This window comes from Lithobates pipiens, unplaced genomic scaffold (assembly GCF_037356315.1).
Source record: "Lithobates pipiens isolate NorthernLeopardFrog02 unplaced genomic scaffold, aLitPip1_a1.2 Scaffold_23, whole genome shotgun sequence".
Classification (NCBI taxonomy): domain Eukaryota; kingdom Metazoa; phylum Chordata; class Amphibia; order Anura; family Ranidae; genus Lithobates; species Lithobates pipiens.
The window spans coordinates 73,577,992-73,584,296 of NW_027507785.1; positions in this window are offsets into that span (position 1 = coordinate 73,577,992).

Genomic DNA, 6,305 nt, shown 5'->3' on the forward strand with positions numbered 1-6,305 from the left:
GGAGACAGGATACCCCCGCTGTGCTGCCCCAGGCGCCAGATCACAAATTCTAGTCGCCAATGCGATCTGGCGCCCGGGGTTTGTCGAGCCCTGCCTTATTCAATATGGGGAATAGTCTATTCAATGCAAACGTATGACTGCAGTAAGCCATTGCACATTAGCACTTTTTTATAAATATTTTTTTTCCCCAGCTGCACACCTCATGTTTCCAGCCAAGCTATCTCAAGAACAGATACAAGTCTCTATTGTGCACCCACCAGAATTCATCCCTTCCTGTTGTGTAACTGGCTGTCCCCAACAGATAAAGAAAAAGGAACTGCAAATAAATATTTGCTCTGCAGCACCATCTGCTGGTAGAACCTGTTATTGTGCTGTGACTATAGAATACATTCATACTCCAAGAACAGTAACAGGTTGTTAGTCGGACTTAAGCCCACCCAGCACTCCAAACAGTGTAACAAGGAACACACGGTTCTTTACGAGACCCTTCCTTGTTGGAATGCAGAACGAGTCTTGATCAAGTTGAAAATTACTATTTTTCCTGCAATTTCCCTTCATATTTTATACAAGTCTTCCCAAATAGGAATGAAGAACTTTTCATGACCAAATAAGCTTCCCTTTTGCCAAGTTGACCAGATTCTTCCCCTCTTCTTCATCTTTCCAGGATGTGTTAAGATTTGCTTAGGTTAGTGACCTATAGCTTGCAAGGGATATTTGTGTATCATATGCCATACTGTCATATTATCACTGTGTATTAACTTATTTAGGAATGTAAACATTTTATGGGTAGAATTATATCCTCTGTACATGACATGAATCCTGTATATTTATTTTCTTGTTACTTATGTTTTTTAGCATATATACAAAAGATACAATGCATATATGGTTAGATTTGGGAAATGTTTGTTTACAAATTACTGTGGTCTGCATTGTGCGTTGCATTCAGCCATGGGGACCCTTTTATGATGACAAATAGGCCTCATCCATGGTGATACCTTTGACACATGGGCCCCATCCAATCTCTTTAAATGGGACCAACCAGGCCTTGGACGCAAATGGACCAATATTTGATTTTGCTGTATAGAGCAATGCTTCTCAACTCCAGTCCTCAAGGCGCCCAAACAGGTCATGTTTTCAGGATTTCCCTCAGATGAAACGGCTGTGGTAATTGCTAAGGCAGTGAAACTGATCAAATCACCTGTGCAAAATAATAGAAAACCTGAAAACATGACCTGTTGGTGCGCCTTGAGGACTGGAGTTGAGAAACACTGTTATAGAGGAATACGTTGTGATAACAGAATCCCAAGGAACTCCCTGTGAGCCAATGCACTGCAGTTCTTGATTATTGGTAGTCTTTGGATGCACACATGGGGGGAGATTCACTTAAACTGGAGAACTCAGAATCTGGTGGCGCTGTGCATGCTAGCCAATCAGCTTCTAACTTCAACATGTTCAAATAGGCCCCTTTTACATGATCGGTCCGATCTTGACGTCCTGTGATTTTCAGGCGGACGCGATTGGACCCTCCATTCTCCTCTATGGAGCGGCAGGGGTAAACAAACTTGTGCCCATTTACACCCACTTCCCTCCAAATCTGACAGCTGGTCCGTTTACATTAGACTGCCAAAAGAGAACAGTGGGTTGTGTTAGTGTCCGCTTTAGCGGAGTGACACCGACCTGTCATCCACCCGCTCAGCAGGGGATCGGCAGTCAAATCCCCTACTGAGAAAAACAGATCTAACCTGTGTAAAAGGGGCCTTAAAGGAGAAGTACAGCCAAAGCTTGTTTGGCTGTACTTTGCCTGTGGATCACAGGGGTGCAGTTTGTTCTGCACTCCTGTGACTTGTTTTCCGCAGACAGCAGGCTGAGGCCCACTATAGGCTGACATCAATAAACCTGGTCCAACCTGGGGAAAGATCACGACCCACTTGAATGCCTGAGCCAGCCGCTCCACAGCCCAGCCCGCCAGTGAGAGCGGGGGCAGGAGAGGAAGCGAAGCAGAGCATAGAGCCAGCAACTGACAGTCACTAGCTCTCTGCTGATGGAGTACTGAGAACCAAGCAATCAGCAGTGTTTGATCACTCAGTTCTCGGTGTTAGAGTGGGCAGGAGACAGATGCAGTATCAGACCAATGCTGCAGCCACCTAGGTAGTATTTAAAAAAAAAAAAAAAAAATCTACTTCTCTTTTAAGCTTTGACAGTAAAACTTGGAAGCTGACCAGTTTTTATGCAAAGCTGCACCAGATTTTGCACTCCAGTTTTAGTTTATCTCCCCCATTGTACACAGCAAGGGAGTGATCACAGAAATGTTAGCATTACATTTATATTTTTCTTTTCATTTTTTGCCAACTGTAAAGTTGCAGTTTTGTTTTAATCCTGCAATCGGTGACAAACGGGAATTACTTTTACATTCCATTTCATTAAGCTTTCAGGGCTTGTTTACACCAAGTGTGGCACGGGAAAGCGTGCGCTATCATGCATTTTCCCACACCGCAAAAAAATTTGCTGCTTGTGCATTAATTCCCTAATGGCACCCTCATACATTTAGCAAAGGAACGTGCATTCGTGTCCACCAAAATACATGGCACTGCATCACCATTCAATTTGGTTTTTAGCAATTGTACCTGCAACCCCCTTTTGGTTTTAGTTTTTTTTTTTTTGCGCATTTATTATGCACAGGGTTACCCATTAAAATGAATGGCCGGCCCTAAAATGGGAACTACAGGAATGCACAAAAGGGCACACGTACTCAGATGCACTTCATGGTGTAAAAAAGCCCTTAGACCCCTTTCACACTGGGGCGTTTTTCAGGCGCTTTAGCATTAAAAAAAAGCGCCTGTGAAGCGCTTGAAAGAAGCCTCATCTGCAATCACAATGTGAAAGCCAAAGTGCTTTAAGAGCCCTGTCACAATGTCACCACCCGAAAAACGCTTGCAAAGTGCCGCTTAACCTAGCAGCGCTTTGCCAGCATTTTTAGAGCGCTATTGGGGTGCTTTTAACCCCTGCTAGTGGCCAAATAAAGGGTTAAAAGCACCCACAAAATTCTGCTGCCAAAAGCGCTTTTCAGGCGTTTTGCAGGCGCTTCCCATTGATTTCAATGGGAAGGGGCGCTTTAGGAGCGGTGTATTCACCACTCCAAAAGCGCTGCAAAGATGCTACTTGCAGGACTTTTTTTTGATGCCCTGCCAGCGCAGCGCCTCAGTGTAAAAAGTACTCGAGCTTTTACATTGGGATTGCAGTTGCGGCTTCTTTCAGGAGTTTTACAGGTGCTTTTTTTTTTTTTTTTAAAGCTAAAGTGCCTGAAAAACACCCCAATGTGAAAGGGATCTCAGTGTGAAAGCACTCGGGCTTTTACATTGGGATTGCAGTTGCAGCTTCTTTCAAGCGCTTTACAGGTGCTTTTTTTTTAACGCCAAAGCGCCTGAAAAACGCCCCAGTGTGAAAGGGGTCTTCGTTTTTTTTTTTTTTTTTTTTTAATATTTGTACAGTGACCACTAAGCACCTAAAACAGATTTAAAATGCAAAACTTAAATCGCAGTTAAAATAGTGTGCACTTTTTTTTTTTTTTTCTAAATCAAACATGACCATGCACACTGCGGTTGTCTGCACAAATCCTAAAATTGCTATGGTCCTCAGCAACCAATCAAATTCTTTCATTATGTAGAATATAGAATAAAAAGTTCTGATTGGTTGCTGTGGTATCTGTACTTTTATTATCTAAAAGTTAAGATTTCTGGACATAACACTATTCATTTTAAAATTTGAACACAGGCCCTCTTATTATTATTATTATTATTATTATACAGGATTTATATAGCGCCAACAGTTTACGTGGCACTTTACAATGTAAACTTTTAAGTCTGAAGTTGAGATTTAGGCTGGCCATACATGGATTAAAGTTCAGCAGGGATTGGCTGACTTTCGATCCATGTATGGGGAGGCTGGTTGTACACAAGTCAATCTGTTGATTGACTTGTGTAAAACCAGCCTGTTTTTTTTTCTTCTCCACAACGATCTGTGACGCTGGCTGTAGCAACGCTGATCATTGTATTCTGATGGCTCCCCACTTTCAAAATACAATACCATAGTGGGAAGAATTCCCCTATCCACATTGAATGGGAGAATCGAGGCGTTTTCTTTCATTCAATTCGCTTGTTGAGAGAAAAAAAATAAAATGTGGGCTGCCTTATGCCCCGTACACACGAGCGGACTTTTCAACATCCAAAGTCCGAAGGACCGAGTCCGTCAGACTATCCGATCGTGTGTGGGCTGCAACGGACTTTTGATTCGCCAAAGTCTGACGGACTTTAGAAATGAAGCATGCTTCAAATTTTCCCGAAGGAACTCCGCCGGACCCGGTCCCCTTCGAAAACTCCGCTCGTGTGTATGCTACTCCGACGGACTAAAACCGACGCTAGGGCAGCTATTGGCTACTGGCTATGAACTTCCTTATTCGAGTCGGGTCGTACGTCATCACGTTCGAATCCGTCGGAGTTTAGTGTGATCGTGTGTGGCCAAGTCCGTTCGGCCGAAAAGTCTGTCAGAACTCCGTCGGAACTCCGGCGGAACTCCTTTGGAAGTCTGTCGGACATAAGTCCTCTCGTGTGTACGGGGCATTAGTCTTAAAAATGTAACCGAATACAATAGATAAGCTCTTTTAATTTTAGTAATGTTAGTAAATAATTACATAGATGGGGAAAAAAGTGTTTATTGGGTTGAGATAGATAATCTATATCATTTCCTTGCACATGAATCAGTATCGGTCTAAAAAAAGTTTTTGAGCTCTGTCAAGTTTGAGAGCTGTATCTATGCAGATTAATCAGGTGACCAAAACCTTTAGTCCGTCCGAATTTCTCATTTTCTTTTCTTTTTTTTTTGTTCAAATTAAAACTATTAAACCTATGGTGCAGTTATTTTTAAGTCTGAATTATTGAACAAAATGTACTGCCTGCTTAAAGTATTGTAATAAAAATGATAAAACAGTTGTGGACTTTTGCTGTCTGTTTGTTGCTTTTATTCGCAATAATTACGGTAGTTCATAAAAAAACTAGCAAAATGGGGAAAGGTGCGCACGGGTAGGGCAGTACAAGCGTTCCCCAAGCTAGCCGACGAAAAAAACGACTCAAGTTTTTTTTTGCATTATGTTGTAATTGCATGCAAAGCCACATTTCCACATCAAGGCACATCTGTAAACTGGGGTGTGTCTTTGGGGAGGTTGAACTCCCAGGAATTTAGCCGCTTTACCTCACTTTTTACAGTGTTACTAAACCCAGGAGCCTGCATTCAGTATAATCTTGTCTCCTACAGTACACAGGACATGGAAACGCAATTATTTTAGTAAATATAAACTGCTAAATACCTTCTCAGCAGTATATGGCAGTCTTGTGACGTCTATCAGTGTCTGGTTAAAGCTTGTACGAGGAGTTTTCATTCTATTCTGACTGTCCTATGAGGCTGCAGGACCCCTGACCCTCTGCCCGGAGAGTGCCAATTAGCCCTGTGCTGATTAGATGCACCCACCCAAGAAAAAATAAATAAAAAACTCTAGCAATACACACCAAACTGAGCATGTACAGAGTGTCCTCAAGGCTCTGTTCTCTATCAGCAGATGGATTGGGGACAGCGAGACAAGGGGAGGATCAGAGAAGTCAGGATCAAACAGCTTTTTTTTTACACAATGCGGAGGGTTAACTCCTTAAGTTCCACAGTGAGTATAACGAGCATGTTTTCCTGTATATACAGACTGATTTTACTGTTATTGGATTTAGTAATCCATTAAGTCCAAGGAGTTGCATGACATCTCCTGGGCTGATCTCTAATATTTACATTTGACAGGTTTTTTGCTTCACTGGAGTCTCTCAGTCTCTGAGAAGAAGTAAACACACAGCAGCTATGCCTGCCCCCTCCCCTTCCTATTTACAGAAGCTTTTGTATTTTATGAATGTGTTCACGTAATACCAAGGCTTCTGGGATTGGGCAGGAGGAGGGGAGGGGTGGGCATAGCAGCTGCAGTGACTCTCCCGTTCAAGATGCAGATCAGCATTGCTTTCCTGGTACTACAGCTATTGCCGTCTTCCAGGAGTACTATAAAGCTGCCAGATTTAAATAATAGAGCTAAGCCCAGGAGGTGTCATGCACCTTGCTGGACTTGACTCAGACTGTGCTTTAATTCTTTAACAAAGGAGCTGAATTCCTGGAATTCAGCTTTAGCTCAACGGTGTAGAGCTTTTTAGTAAGTTTACACCAACCAGTAAGTGCATTTTCAGGGTTTGATGGCCCACTTTTATTAAAAAATAAACCAAAGT